We start from the raw sequence: 9317 nt of genomic DNA on the forward strand, positions 1-9317 counted from the left end.
TCATACAGAGATGTAGAAGTGTGTGTGTGTACTGTGTGTGTGTGTGTGTGTGTGTGTGTGTGTGTGTGTGTGTGTGTGTGTGTGTGTGTGTTGGGGGCTGTTCTGAGGCATCCCTACCTCCCTTCCCTCTCCTCTTGGAGCTGAGCCAAACTGAGCCTCTTATAGGTGCTGAGCAGAGACTAGCGGGGCTGATTGCTCCATCTTAAATGAGGATTCGCTTAATTTTCCCAGCACAGCTTCCACGGGCGGATGCGCTGAGGGAACGCGGCAGGCCCGTTGGAGGAGGCAAACCGCTAGAAAATAAACACCCAGCCCAGCTATTATTACTTTTTGTTGTTGTTCATTTATCCCCTGCTTGGCTTCTGATAGGCTCCGGGATGGCTAAATAAAGACAGGAATTGACTCTCCTCTCTTCAGCACGCCATCTTCAGCGAGGGAGAGCTCGGTCTGCGGCATAAATTAGCGGAAGCCGGAGTGTAAAAATATGATTCTGCGAACAAACAAAAGCCTCCAGTCATGAGACCCGCGGTGGCTGAGCCGTTCCCACTGCCGTCAGCTCTGTTTCCAAGCAATTAAAAGGCAGAGGGAGGAGAGAGATCCGCAGGCCTCTGGTAGGCAGGAGGGAGGTGGGTAGCAGCCCGCACATCCCCTTGGGTCCCACTGCCACCCTTCAGCCCCTCTAAGCTAGTGCCAGTAAGCTGACATGAGAGAGCTCTCTGTCTGCTCCCAAGGTGCTAGGGCACCTCCAGGCCTGGTTCTGTTCTTTTTGCCTCAGTTTCTTCATTTTTGGAATAAGCACAGTAACAGGATGCAGCAGCTCATGCCTGTCACTGCAGTTCAGGGAGAAGCAGAGGTGAGAGGGTTGCTTCATGATTAAGAACAGCCTGGTCTACATAGTGAGTACCAGGCTAGCTGGGACAGCACAGAGAGACCCTGTTTCAAAAAAAAAAACAAAACAAAGTACAATAACTCCTGGTGATTTCTTTCATGAATCTATCAAAAAGTTTAAAGTGGGGCAGGGAGAGATATGTTAAGGGAGATTCTCAGACTTATGATAAGGCAGGGCTAGCTAGAAAGTGTGTCCTAATTGAGACTCACCACTTTTTATGTCCAAATCTCTACACACACCTATTCTGCAGGTGTCAAAACTGAGGCTCAGGGCCCAAAGAGAGGGATGGCTCAATAGCTAAGAACAATTGCTGCTCTTGCAGAGGATTGATTCCCAGCACCCACATGGCAGCTCACAACTATCCTGGTTTCCCTCTGGTTTAGGCTTCCAGAATGGAGTCCCAGCCTATCTCTAACCTTCACCCCTCCCTTCTACTCTCCTAACAGTGCAGTCTCCATCCCAGCCTCTCACCTAGTACAAGTCAGGCTGCCTGCTCCTGAAGCCCTCCCTGATGGCCAACAACGGAGATCCTGGGGATCTGGTCTCTCTTCTGACTTACAAAAGCATCAGGCACAACATACACACATGCAGGTAAACACTCATATACATAAAATAAAAATAGCTAGCCCCAGTCCAAGACCATGGCAACAATTAAGCCCATATACAGACTAAGAAGTACAGCTACCCTGAACCACCTTCTATTCAGAAAGCTACTCAGTGAATGGGACCAGATGACTGAGACCCACTGAGCCATGGGCTGAGCAAGTACGTGGGCCAGTGTACTGCTGACCAGGGCCTGCTTTGGCCAGCCGATCTCCGTGACAGAGGCTCCTAGTCAAGCACCTGCCAGCATGGTTTGGGTTAACACGGCTCTCATCAGCTCTCTGGCTTTTTAAACAAAAGATTTAGGGTACACGGCGAATGCCCCTTGCCGGACACTGGAGACCCTGGCGGTGGATGGCAAGACATGACTCCAAAGGGTTGCAACCTGATGCTGGCAACACACTTATAGACAACCTTCAGGATTAGGTTTGGCTGACGGTATTTCTTTAGCCTGGAATCCCAGATGAGAAAGAACAGAGCTGGCCCTGACCATGCACCAGCCTGGCGGGCCATGCCCATTCTGTGCTACTGGTCCAGCTGGCTCTGAAGAGCCACATAACTGTGCCAGCAGACTGCAACAGAAGAAACTGGCTCCAGGTCCTCCTGCAGTGCACCAAGCCAGATGCAGTGTAACACGGTGCCTGTTGGGAAAAGCTCTGGAGAAGAAAGCTTAGGGGCACAGGGGTGATGGGGTGATGCGGGTGTTAAATCGAATAGTCTAGTTTTATGTTCAAATGCCCTTTGTGTGACAGTCAGGGACACTGAGATTCAAAAAGATTAAGCAACTTGTCCAGGGTCACACAATAAGGAAAGGAGGAGCTAAAATTTGAGCCAAGTTATTTTCGTGGGGGTGAGAGTGACTGCCATATCCACCAGGCAACTATTACTCCATGTTCAAGAGACAAAAATCAATCCAGGCAGGAGTCCCACAGGGAGGGCCAACAGACCACCTTTACCAGGGCAGTTAGGAAGGCTTTGTGTAGGAGGCAGCCATCCTGGGGGCTGCTAAGGGCAATGAGATTGACCCTGCCTCCTGCTTCCTCTCCACAGCCTGGAGGGAACATGCCATGTTCTCTGAGCCAATCCTTGCCTTCCAGCTGACAGATTGGAAGCCATAAAGGAATCAGGAGGCCCTTCCTATGTGCCAGACCCTCAGCCAGACCCACAGCCAGCCTGAATCTGGGGCCATTCCCACCTACCTGAGGAGCCTCTGGCTCCAAGTTTTGAGTATCAGCCTTTTGGCCCAGATGAAAGACTCCAGGGGTCAGGGAAAGAGTTTGGCTGAAGAAAATGGAGAGAGAGAGGATTGATTTTTTTTTCCAGTTACACAGTTGTAAACATAAACTGAAAGATGTGTTTCTTCCTTTATGGGAGACAACCAAAAACACAATGCAAGTTTATGGAGGGAATGTGTCTTTCTAGAGCAGGGTATTTCCCTCAAACACTAGACAGTCTGCAACAGCTTCATTCTGGAGATAAGTAAATGATTAAGTGGAAGAGACCCCAGGTGTCACCAGCTAGAGATCTTGCTCAGCCAGGAGACCTAGAGCTGTCTGAGGCTAGCCCAGAGCCCCACATTCAACCTTGGACTGCCAAGATCTGGGCTGGGTGGTCATCACATGCTAAGTGTTGCAGTGCAGTTTCCCTGGGTATGTGTGCCAGCTTCTGTGTTAGAGCCAAGGATACAGATGGATGGCACCTGATTGGCGGCCTTGAGGTGCCAGTCAGCCAGCAGAGAAGGAAGATGTCTGAGCATGTGGTACTACCCATGAGCCAAATGATGAGAGTGTAGGGATGCCTTCTCCTTCCTCTGCTGTGTCTTCTCTCTCAACTGGACTCCAGAGGACCCTGCCAGGATTGGTCCATGATGCTTGCCCACCAGGTCACTGAAGCAGGGCCTTCCATGGCATCAGCATGCCCAGAATTGGGCTGTGGGAACTGCATTTGGTGCTTGTCATGGTGGTGTGCCCCTGTAATCCCAGTACAAGGGAGGCTGAAGCAGAAGTTCCAGGACAACCTGGAGGCCACATCTCACTTGAGGAAGACAGGGAGAGAGGTTGTTGGGCTCCCTCTCCTAGGAACTGTCATTGCTGCTGTCTCCTCCCTGAACTGATTGAAGAAAAACACAGTGAGGCTTTGTGTCCTGATGGCCTTGGGGTAGAGCTCAGCCCACTACCACAGACATGACCCTGGATGAGTCAATCTCTCAGAACCCGTTTTCTTCACTCACATGGAGGAGCTGTGAGAATTAAATGAGGTCGTGTCTGGAAGGAGATCCAAGAAGAGAAACAGGAACCACTATTTCATATGAGTTTTTTTTCTTCTCTGTCTCTAAACAGACTGACGATTCCTTGAAGGCAAGGACCTTCTTTATTTTTTCCTGCTTCCCCCACAACACCAGCATGAATCTGGGGCCAGAGGAAGCTCTCCCTGGCAACTCCTTGGATGATGCCCTGGAGATTGGCCTGGGCTTAAATCAAAAAAGCTTTGAGTGGCTTGGTGATGGGAGTTTTCTCTGAATATACCATAGGCTGCAGAGAGCTGACCTGGTACCATGCGTCCTGGCCACACAAGCTTCCCAAGCCTGGGGGGTGGAGGGCAGGCCAGAACCCAGGAGATGGAGAGCATTATCTAAGAAGCTATTCCCACCTTCCTGAAAAATGTAGGGATGACAGTGTTAGGGGCGTCCACTAGCCCAGGGCTCTGTTTAAATAACGGGAAAATTTGGCTTCCTCTCTGAGCCCAACTGCATCTGGCATCTGGCAGCTCAAAGTGGAGTGACTCACGAGATCCTTAGATTCAAGGAAGTGGGGAAGAGGGAGAAGTCTTACAGAGGAAGGAGGGGGAGCAAGCGGGGGATGCAGCCACGTTGCTCAGACAAAGAGTCACAGCCAGAGCTGGGAGCTGGAGTAAGCCTGTGTCCAGGGACCAGGGTCAGTGAGTTACCCAGGCTTTGGCCTCAGTGACAAGACTCAGCCTAGAGAGAGTTGGGTTCTAGCAGCCCAGGCAGGAGCTGAGGTGAGCACCTTTGTCTCTTAGCAGTATCTCACCAACCCGCTCAAAGCTGTTCTGGACCGGATTGGAATCCAGACCTCTGGGGCTACCATAGAGCTGGCTGGTGATAGTTAGGGAGCCTTCCAGAGAGGAGCCAGGCAAGGAGGGGAACAGTCATTGTCCCTGGAGTGACAGCAACATCTAGGGAAGAAAGGGGTGTTCAACTGTGCTTCATTCCTAAAAGCCCTCTACGCCCAGAATGGTGACTGTGCCTGGCAGCCTACTAAATTCTGTTTAATACCCCAACTCTGGCTTCTGTTCACTCATTTGTTCAACAAAGGTTTAGCCAGGGAGTGCTCCCCCGGAAAGCTCATCCTCCCCAAGTTCTCCTGCTTCTCCAGTCCCTGACCCTGGCAGGCCCCTCTCCTGACTGCTCAGCAGCCACAGCCTCTGCCTCACCCTGACCCCAGTTCCTCCACCTGCCCTGCAACCCCAGCAGACTTTAAAGCTGTCCTGACCAGGCTTCTATTGTCACTAGCTGTCAGGCCTCACGTACTAGCGCCTATGGTGAGCCAGCTGTCTTAACCAAAAGTTTGCAAACGCATGTCTGGAGGAGGTAGGCAGACAGGGAGATACAGCAGGCTTTGCTCCCAGAAATTTGTATGGAGGCCTCACCCTAGCCAGTGGCTGGGCTAGGCTCTTACCACCTCTGCACAAGCTAACTATCCCTTCTTGATTCAAGTAATTGTTTGTCCTAGCCACATCTATATGTGACCCAGGCTAGCACTGGGCTAGTGGAAGGGGAAACTGAGGCCCAGATCAAGCCTTGTACCATGTGGGATCCTGCACAACTGGAAGTAGAATTCATGTTTAATGCAAGTAAGTGACATATGGAGGGCAAGGCTGAGCACAGCAAGTCTAGTTGAGGAAACCAGGACTGGGGGCAGTGTGGGCAAGAACAGTGACCTCTCCTGTGGTCTGATGGCTAACCAGGCTGCAGAGCCTCAGAGCAGTGCAGTTCCTCATTGCCCAAAACAGATGACGAGTTGGGAGGGGGGCAGCTGATCCAACCTAGGTTAGACAGCTTGGTTTCATTGGAGCTCTCCTAGACTTAGCATCACAAGCCCCGTGTCTCAGGAAATTCTTCAGTCCCTAGAAGACTGAACAGTTGCTCATCCTTCTTCCAACCATGCCATCGCCTCAGAGCTTCTCCAGGAGTCCAGGCCTCCTGAATAGGACTGAGGCTTTGTGGGAACTGCTTTGATCTCCTATAAGGGCTCCCAAGTGGCTCCTGGGGCCACTCTGGCCCCAATTCTAGGCAAAGGTTCTAATTGACCAAGGAGAACTTGAGGCACTGTTTTGTCAGGACCCTCTACTACTGTAATAAGACACTGACAGATGGTGCTGCTGCAGCCTTCCTGCCCAGGGAATAGGCTAGAGCCTGGGCCTCTGCCCCCTGGAAAGCAGAGGTACAACTCTAGGGGCTCCTAGGATCACTGACCAGGCTGCCTTCTGGTTCTCCCCTACTGGCTCAGCACCTCTAACTGGGTCACCCCCACCCTACCCCTACCCCAGGTCTCCATCAGAGATAGTGTTTCTGCTGCAATTAAGAATTTCAAGTGGCAATTAAAAATTAATTGGAAACTGTGGGTTGTTTATGTCTCCCTGACCTCTGTCACTGTGGGAGGAGAGGGGAGGGAAGGAGGACAGGTGACAAGAGAAAGAGGAGGAGTTTCAGAGTGATTGGCCATGGGAGGAGGGGCCCTTGGCAGCATCAGAGCAATTTCTCCTTGAGGCAAGAAGAAACTGTAGCAAGCCTCAGACTTCTGAAGCCTCAATTTCTGATACCCCTAATAGCCACAGCACCTGGGGATCTGACTAGGGGGTTAGGGAGGGTGGTAGAAGGCACACAGCCTTCAGAGAGGCAGGGCAGCATGGACAACTTCCACAGCCCCACAGACACACACTCATAAAGAGGCATGTGTGCAAACCACTTGTATCCAGGCCCCAGGAGTGGCCCTGAGCGCTCTGGTCTCAGATCCTATTGGGTAAGAGAAGATGGGGTTCTTCTGCTGTTCACAAGGGGAAAAGATTTTGAATTCATACTGTATCTCCTATTAGGGTTTAGTATGCTATGATCCCTATGTCTTCAGATGAGGCTGTACTCCTGTTCAGCCCCCTATGGGAGGCAAAGTCCCCTTGTCTCATCACCAACCCAGCCTCCAGATGCCCTTCCGGTCCATGCCTTCTCTCAAAGCTAGCTGTGCTAAGTGGGCACCTCTGGACTTATGACTCCTCCCACCTCCAGGGAGGCCCTTCCGTCCTACTGTCCATTTTCTCTCCGTGTCCATCTTCTTCTCTCTTCTCATCTGGACTCTGCCCAGCCCTTCCTAAAACCCAGAGAGGTGTCATCCATATTGATGACAAGCCAGTCTGTGGGAATCCAGTGTCCCCCAGGACTTGGCAAGGACACAGTCTGCTATCTTTTCTATTATGCAATGCAGAATTTTAATTTAACAGTAATAAAAGCAAAAGGCTGTCAATAAAACAGACACCACCTGTCAAGTCATGGGTTTGCTCCCAGAGGCCCCAAAGCAGTAAGCAACAGTGACCTAGGCCATGGGCTGCAGACTAAGGCAATGGTGTAATCTTGCTCAGAGATGGCTAGCCTTCTGCATACTAAATCACATGTAAAATAGTGTGCATGTGCAGTGTGTACATAGGGGTTCCAGACCCATACATTGGTTCCAGACCAATCTTTCACACCCTCAAAAGGTCAGGACACTTGCTAGGATTTGAGTACATTGGCTAGTGACAGAACCCAGCTGCAGTGACTTAATCATATAAAAATATTATTCTCTAAAAATAAAACAATCTCTACCAGACATAGTAGCTCATACCTTTAATCCCAGCACTTGGAAGGCAGAAGCAGTAAGATCTCTGAGTTCTGGGCTAGCCTGGTCTATATAGAGTGAGTTCCAAGACAGCTAGAACTTTAACAGAGAACCCCTGTTTCAAAAACAAAAACAAACAAAACAGATCTAGGGATCAGTAGTCCATTCTGCTTATCAGGAATTTAAGTTTCTTCTAAAGAGATATCTAGAATGATACCCCCATTTCTAGTAGACAACTTGCAACCTCACAGCTCCAAGATGTTTAAGTTCCAACCATCTTAATCATATTCAGGACAAGACACAGAAATAAAGCCATGAAAAGTAGTAATGTCATCTGCATATATTTCACTTGAGAGGAATCTCCCCGCCGCCCCCCACCCCAACACTCCCTCCAACATCTGTTTAAAAATCCACCTTACAATATCACTGGTGACATTTAGCTGGAAGGGACCCTGGGAAATGTACTCTTTTAACTGGCCGTTTTGCAATCTGAAAAACTAAGGGGGAATGCGGATATGGACATGGGGAGTGTAGTGTGAATTCCGCCAAGATGCCCAGTAAACCCTAAGACCTTGAGTTTGGGTGCATGAACCAACATAATCTCTTCCAGGAAGAAGAGGAGGGCCTCTTGCTATCTGTGGACAGGAGGAACAGCCCTGTGTGGAGCCCTCTCCTTCCTGGATGAGGTCATCTCCCATCAGCAGTTTCATTGTGCAACTAAATTGCAGGTCTCCAAATAACACTTCTAGGAGGCAGTCGGCACTGTGACCACCTCCTCCCTGAAATTCTCTTCTAATGAAACACCTTTGCCTGCCTCTGGCTCCTGCCAGGAGAGGCAAAGGATGCTTGCCTAGAGCCTGCAATCCACCCTGCTGTTTCAATTAGGAGAGATGCATCTTCGGAGAATGTCCATGGTGAAGCTGGTAATTAGGGAGCAAATTAACTGTCTGCTCCTTCCACGTGGTCTTGGGTATCATGGAAGGTGCTGCCTGACCAGCTACCAGGCCCTCCTGCTTCCCTCTTCACCAGCCCCATTTGGATCCTTCATTCTGCAGACTTGCTTCGAGGTCAGGCAAGGTCGTGGACAGGAAGGCAGGCTCCCTCCCAAGAAGTCATTATAAGGCCAGGTGGCAGGGACCAGCCTTTAAATTGGTAAAGATGGAAGAGGAAGGGGATGAGGGAGAAAAGGGGATGAAAAGGGGGAAGAGGAAAGGGGTGCAAGGAGGTGGAAAAGCAGAGGGGAGGAGAGGATGAAGAAGAGGAAGAAAAGGAGGGAGGGGAGGAGGGGGAGTGGAGAAGGGAATGGAGGAGAGAGACGAGGAGAAAGAGGGAGGAAAGGAGGATGAGGAGGAGGGAGGTGGGGGAGAATAGGGGCCCTAACCTCTCACCTATGGCCTAGATCAGGATGCAATGGGGCTCAGCCTCATGGACCAGAATGGAAGCCCATTCACTGAACCAACAATTACTGACCACATATGAGTCAGGCTGGGTCCTAAACTCTGAAGAGGCACCGTAGACACGGCAGAGGCCTGCCTGTGGGGGTGTTCTAGTTAGCTGGCTGTGTATGGTATCAGGAGGAGCAGTTAAAGCAGTCATTCTCAACCGTGGGTCACCACCCCTTTGGGGTCAAATGACCCTTTCATAGGGCTTTCATATCAGATATCCTGTATACCAGATATTCTTATTTTGCGATTCATAACAGTAGCAAAATCACAGTTATGAAGTAGCAACAAAAATAATTTTATGGTTGGGGAATCACAGAATTTGGAAGGTTGAGGACCTCCAAGTTAAAGCCAAGTGCTAAACTGCAGGAGTGAAGTGATGTGGGTATTGAAGGTGCCTTCCATGGGCCAGTAGTCAAATTTGTTTACAGAGGTGATAGAGCCATGATGGAGGGAGCCTTGAAAATGTGTTAGGCTTAGGGGCTGGATGAGCAG

Source organism: Cricetulus griseus, chromosome 4, assembly GCF_003668045.3.
Source record: "Cricetulus griseus strain 17A/GY chromosome 4, alternate assembly CriGri-PICRH-1.0, whole genome shotgun sequence".
NCBI classification, from domain to species: Eukaryota; Metazoa; Chordata; class Mammalia; order Rodentia; family Cricetidae; genus Cricetulus; species Cricetulus griseus.